Source organism: Scyliorhinus torazame, chromosome 10 (genome assembly GCF_047496885.1).
Source record: "Scyliorhinus torazame isolate Kashiwa2021f chromosome 10, sScyTor2.1, whole genome shotgun sequence".
Classification (NCBI taxonomy): Eukaryota; Metazoa; Chordata; class Chondrichthyes; order Carcharhiniformes; family Scyliorhinidae; genus Scyliorhinus; species Scyliorhinus torazame.
In genome coordinates this window covers 259,614,979-259,620,926 of record NC_092716.1, presented here as the reverse complement: position 1 = coordinate 259,620,926, position 5,948 = coordinate 259,614,979, and the positions used below count along the sequence as shown (strand labels likewise).

Genomic DNA, 5,948 nt, shown 5'->3' with positions numbered 1-5,948 from the left:
AAATTCTTATTTGGAGCATAAACACTGGCATGGGAGGGGTGCACCAATTAGGCTGTTTCTGTGACGTACATCATGTGTAATTCAATGTAAAAGCGGGCGATTCCCCGTGGTATCCTGGCAAATGCCCATCCTTCAACAGACGTCACCAAATGCAGAATATCCAGCCTTGTCTGTGGGAGCTTGCTGTGCACAACTCCTCCGTTGTGGGTCCTCCATTGCAACAGCGGCCGCACTTCAATAGTGTCATTGGCTCCAAATGCTTTGAGAGGTACCGAATACATGACGGCGTTATATAAATGCAAGTCCTTCCTTTTCGATGGTACACATATATGCGCATAAGAACACTCATCTGCAAACAGATGTACGCAATACTGGCCCACAAGACCGCACACACATAGACACACGCACGTAAACACACACGCATACTCATAGAATCTATTCATAGAATCTACAGTGCTGAAGGAGGCCATTCGGCCCATCGAGTCTGCACCGGCCCTTGGAAAGAGCACCCTACTTAAACCCACACCTCCACCCAATCCCCGTAACCCAGTAACCCCACCTAACCTTTTTGCACACGAAGGGGCAATTTATCATTGCCAATCCACCTAACCTGCACACCTTTGGACTGTGGGAGGAAACCGGAGCGCCCGGAAGAAACCCACGCAGACACGGGGGGAACGTGCAGACTCCGCACAGACAGTGACCCAAGCCGGGAATCGAACCTGGGACCCTGGAGCTGTGAAGCAACTGCGCTAACCACGGTGCTAGCGTGCCGCCCCCTTAGACACACACACACACACACATATATATATATCAAATACACACAGGCCACCCTCCCACATAAAACACACTCGGACAAACACAAAAGCCTCTACACATCCACCAGTGGCCCTCATACAGGAAAAGGTCAATCATCCCAGAATGCCTCATAGATCACCCAGAATACATGCCGTCATTCTCTTCAAAAGCACACCTCGGCATTTCTTGAACAATTCAGACTACACATTTCGCACAGCGTGCCTTGGTAGCTCATTCTGTAAGTCTATTATGCTGCCGGTGAGTATGTTATACCTAACTTAACTTTTCTTTTCTCCAAAGCTCCTGAAGTTTAACTCGTGTTCTTTGCCATTCTCAGTCCTCACCATTGTCAGCAATTTATCAATTCCTTTCATAACCTTGCAGCTTTTAATTAGGTCACCTTGGTCTCCTGTTGAAAATGAGCCCGACTCCTTTAATCTTTCCTCATAACTGAAATTCCAGATACCAGCGGTGTGAAATATTTGATGTCAGTGCCTACGTGGAATTTCACTGCCCAATATATTAGTCAAGGCAGAAATATTATGAAAGCAAAGCGGATAACATCGCCGCGCAAAAAAACTGAACAAAGGGAGACATTTTACGGATTTATATTCCGATATCACAGAAAGCAACTCTACACCATTAGGGGTTCAACATAACCACTGATATCTTTATGAAAACCCTCAAAGAGATAGAACTGAAATATAAATATAACATCGCCTGCCCCTTTCAAGTAACAGATAATCCGATTGTTTGAAACAAAAATGACTCAATTGATCCATGCTGTGAACAAAGGTGGCACCCAAAGTGGCGGAAGTAAATGGTTCTTTAATCGCCTGTGTGGTTAGGACAAGCAAAAGCAACACTGCAAATCCGTCAAACTTCCGGAACATTATTGAACCTTATCAACTAATTAACAACAGGATTAAAAAAAGGCTTCAATGGGCAAAGGTGACCTTATATGATGCCACAAACTAGATTAACCTTTTCACGGCATTTAGAGCAATGGGGAAATGTACAACAGCTGCAGGCACATTTTGTTTGTTGCAAGTAAGGATTGGTCTGATTTTGGCTAAAAAGTCCTTCACTGAACAACCAGCAGCCTCGCGGTGAAAGACTTTCTGGAAATGTTGTTTTGCTTTGCACTTTGCCCCACCAAATTACCCCCTCCCCTGAAGCCACTGGCTCCTATCCAGCTACAGTAGCCCAGCAATCACTATTTTTGTATGTGCCTTGACAGTACCAGTACGGAGGTTGCCCACAAGGGGCGCACAGCCAAGCATAATCTTGTCATCGGCCAACACTCCCACACAGATCCTTCCAAAAGCAATTCCTGGATAGAAATCAGGAGCAGAAATCTTGGCTGGTTTCTCCCTTACCACCCCAATGATATTAAAGGGACTTACTTGACCTTGAAGTTAAATTTCGATCCCGTATCCACATGGTTACCAAGACACCTAGGCCTGAATTTCCACAATATAGAGGGCATCTCTGGTTTATCCAAAATGCCTTTGAGTCGCGAAATCTCACACTGGAACCCAGCACCCAACATCTTTGCCAGGTGGCGGGTTGAGAGAAGTTTGGGGAAATGGGGTGGGTTATGCTTTGCACATTGGTGTTTCCGAGAGGCAGCTTCACATGTTACAGTCCAGCTGCTTTCAAAGAGGTCCAATTTTCACTCGTAGGCTGTCCAAAACAAGACTTGTGCAGTTTTGACCTATCAGAAGAATGTCTAAAGTTAGTGGAATTCTTTGGAGAGGTAGAATACCCTTTTGGATAAGTCCAGAGACAAGTTTGGGAGAGGTTAGGTGTCCGGTTGGGAGAGTTAAGTTGCTTTTGAGATTGTTAAAAATAAACATGAATATATGAGTAAAATAGGGATAAACTCTTTGGAATTGTCACGCTGTCAAAGGAGCTGTCAATTGGGCTTGAGTTTCTCACAAGCTTCGGGATCACGATGTTGGGACCAAATGGAAATCCCAAGCTCGCTCTCACCAGCAATGTGTCCCATAGCGCAATCATCCGAAAGTGACCTGGTCAGAATCAGCATGGATTTACAAAAGTAAAATAATATTTGACAAATCTACTGGAATTCTTCACGGATGTAACCAATAGAGTTGACAAGGGGAAGCCAGTTGATATGGTTTATTTGGACTTTCAGAAAGGTTTTGACAAAGTCTGCATCAGAAAGGTGGGCTTGGTTAGCTCACTTAGCTGGACAACTGGTTTGTGGTGCTAAACAAAGTCACCAGCGTGGGTTCAATTCCTGAACCAGCTGAGGTTATTCATGAAGGCCCCGTCTTCTCAACTTTGCCTCTCACCTGAGGTGTGGTGATCCTCAGGTTAAATCACTACCAACAGCTCTTCCCTCAAAGGGGAAAGCAGCCTATGGTCATCTGGGAGTGGTGACTTTACTTACTTACTTTACAAAAGAGATTTGCTTGTAAAATTAAAGTGCATGGGATTGGGGTAGTGCATTGAGATGGATAGAAAACTGGTTGGCAGCGAGGAAACAAAGAGTAGGAATAAATGGGTATTTTTTCAAATGGCAGGCAGTGACAAGTGGGGTACTGAATGTGCTATGATCCCAGCTATTCACAATATATGTTAACGATTTTGATGAGGGAACTAAATGTAATTTCTCCAAATTTGCAGATGACACAAAACTTGGTGGGAGGGTGAGCTGTGAGGAGGATGCAGAGATGTTTCAGTGGAATTTGGACAAGGTGAGTGAGTGCGCAAGTTAATGTCAGATGCAGTATGATGCGAATAATTGTGAGGTTATCCACTTTTGTAGAAAAAACAGGAAGGCTGATTATTATCTGAATGGCCGTAAATTAGGAGAGGGGAATGTGCAACGAGATTTGGGTATCCTCACTGAAGGTAAGCATGCAGATACAGCAGGCGGTAAAGAAGGCCAATAATATGTGGCCAACACAGCGAGAGGCTTCGAGTACAGGAGCAGGGATGTCTTGCTGCAATTATACAGGGGCCTTGGTGAGGCCACACCTGGAGTATTGTGGGCAGTTTTGGTCTCCTTATCTGAGGAAGGATGTTCTTGCTATTGAGGCAGTGCAGCAAAGGTTTACCAGGCTGATTCCTGGGTGGCGAGACTGACGTGTGAGGAGAGATTGAGTCAGTGAGGATTACATTAGCTGGAGTTCAGAAGAATGAGGGGGGATCTCATAGAAACCTATAAAATTCTAACAGGACTGGACAGGGTAGATGCAGCAAGGATGTTCCTGATGACGAGTTTGTCCAGAACCAGAAGTCACAGTCTGAGGATATGAAGTAGACCATTTCGGATTAAGCTGAGGAGAAATCTCTTCACCCAGAGAGTGGTGAGCCAGTGGAATTCGTTACCGCAGAAACCAGTTGGGGCCAAAGCATTGTATGTTTTCAAGAAGGAGTGAGATAAAGCACTTGGGCTACAGGTATCAAAGTATAAATGGGCAAAGTGGGAATAGGTTACTGAGTTGAATGATCAACCATGATCATATATAACATGCCGAACAGATTTGAAAGGACAAATAGCCCCTTTTGTTCCTATTTTCTACGTTTCCATGTTTCTATTCAACAGTTATAAATGCTGTTATGTGCATAATGCAAGCCATCCATGCGAGATTGTTACTTTAACCAATAGTTCCTGAATGGTCAGAGTTGTAAGATTCTCAAACATAGACAAAGGTGTCCCTGAACGGGAATGAAGGAGACATAATACGAACACGTATCATACTTATTTTGTCTCATTTTCATGCTTGAAGAATATTAATTATCTACAGAGAAGAATGTATTAAAATACCAGCAAACAAAGACCATACAAAGCAAAAGGTTCAAATTAGTTTCAATAATCATGAAATAGCACAAAGCGCGGAATGCAGTTTGTGGATAAAGTCTACTGCGTTACCTGAATGACGTTGATAGCATGTTCTTCATGCACTTTGACACAATGAGAGAGGGGTTCTAAAAAGAAAGAAAATTTGCACTTGCACATCACCTGACATGACCTTGAGAAATTGCAAAGCCCTTTCAGCTAATGAAGTACTTTTCTGAGGTCAAGTCACTGTTGTTAATTTTAAAATCCCCATTGACAGCCTTGAACCTCTCTGGCTTGATATTTTATGCCGTCGGGAAACCTTTAACAGTGGTGGATTCGACCCAATTCCCATTTCAACTCAGTAGATGTGGTCCACAGCACCTCAGAGGAGTCATGGATCATGGGGGAGCCCTAGTCGTGCCGGGAACAGGAAAAACCATTCAATATTCTCTTCAAAAATGTTTTCTCTTCTTCCCTTCTTATGAAACTGTTAATCAGTCCATCTGATAATTGTATGCACAGTAGCAGTTGGAACAGATGGTCAGGCTTCTGTTTTTCCATGTAGCCTTGTTTTGAATGCTTGGCTGAACTCCAAGAATGGAAAATGCACTCAACTCAGGAGGCAACATTAACGCAGGTTGCAGGGGAATGATAGGTTTGTTTAATTTACATATCTTTTTCTGTGCCCCACATTTATTTGCGCAAGATTAATAATAATCTTAAAATTTATTATTGTTCCAAGTAGGCTTACATTAACACTGCGATGAAGTTACTGTGAAAATCCCCTAGTCGCCACATTCCGGCGCCCTTTCGGATACACTGAGGGAGAATTCAGAATGTCCAATTCACCTAACAAGCACGTCTTTCGGGAATTTGTGGGAGGAAATCAGAGCACCCGGAGGAAACCCACGCAGACACGGGGAGAACGTGCAGACTCCGCACAGACAGTGTCCCAAGCCGGGAATCGAACCTGGGGCCCTGGCGCCGTGAAGCAACAGTGCTAACCACTGTGCTACCAGAAGTGTGAAGTGATTAAAAGCTTTTTGTCATTGATACTAAGAATGGCTATGGTTGAACTGAGCCATTTTTCTCACAATAGATTTCCAAAGTCTCTTTACTTGTTATGTCAATTTCATCGACATTTCAAAGACTTGCAAGACTTGGCGATGACCCATTGGCTCTGTACATGGTGAATACTGGGAGAGTTGGCATGGACAATGCTTGGGGGCAGCATGGGAGGGGCATGCAGCATATGAGGGGAGTGTGGGAAAGCAACGGTTTGAGGGTTTCACCATCACGGTTACAATTGGGTCAATGTCGCGGTAAATGGAGG

The 5,948-nt window shown here is 44.0% G+C and overlaps 1 long non-coding RNA gene across 1 annotated transcript; it reads left to right on the top strand.

Moving 5' to 3' along the window:
• The first annotated feature begins 940 nt into the window (after positions 1–940).
• On the top strand, positions 941–5,676 carry LOC140384948 (uncharacterized). Its single transcript, XR_011933239.1, has 3 exons — positions 941–1,056; positions 3,454–3,524; positions 5,361–5,676. It is a non-coding gene; the product is annotated as an uncharacterized lncRNA (long non-coding RNA).
• Positions 5,677–5,948: the final 272 nt, after the last annotated feature.